This window comes from Eimeria mitis, genomic scaffold (genome assembly GCF_000499745.2).
Source record: "Eimeria mitis Houghton genomic scaffold, Emh_scaff1526, whole genome shotgun sequence".
NCBI lineage: Eukaryota > Apicomplexa > Conoidasida > Eucoccidiorida > Eimeriidae > Eimeria > Eimeria mitis.
The window spans coordinates 8534-9238 of NW_013569646.1; positions in this window are offsets into that span (position 1 = coordinate 8534).

Sequence of the window (705 nt, forward strand, 5' to 3'; positions counted from 1 at the left end):
CGTGCCCCTTCATCCTGCGTACACCTGGGGGCCCTTGCTGCCCATCGTTACTTTTCGTTAGATGCTAACTGTTTGAATCTTACAAAGTTTTGGGGCTGGCGGAAGCCCCCCATGGTGCAGTGCATGCATTTCTCCGTCGTTTCTCGCAACGCCGCTGCAGCGTGTACCTGTCTCCTTGCTCCGCTCTTTCTCCTCTTGGTGTGCAGGCTGAGGCCGCTGAGCCCTTCACTATCACGCTGTTTCCCCTCAGCCTTATCAATAGCTTTTGTTGTGCTTCAGTGCATGCGGGGAGTTTTCTATACTATGGTTCAGATGCACTCTGGAGGAGTGGTAGCTCTGCTTATATATGGCTGCCATGCTCCTGTCTCTTTTCTTTAAAAGAATGCAGTGCATGCAGCAGCAACTGCTGCTGCAGTTGCTGCAGTATAACTCAGGGGAGAGCACTACACTCTTCTGCTGCCTTCGTATCGTGGAGCCTATCGCATGCGTACTGCCTGGTGAGACGGATGCATCCTTAATAAATTATTTTCTCCGTGAAGATATTCTCAGCTGTATATGCAACTCTTGTTTTAATGTGATGATAAACCCAGAGGCTGGTTGCATGCACGCCGCCGCCAGACGCCCCCTCCCAGCCCTAAACCCTAAACCCTAAACCCTAAACCCTAAACCCCCAGCACACGAGAGGAGGAAGCAGCTGAGTTGTTG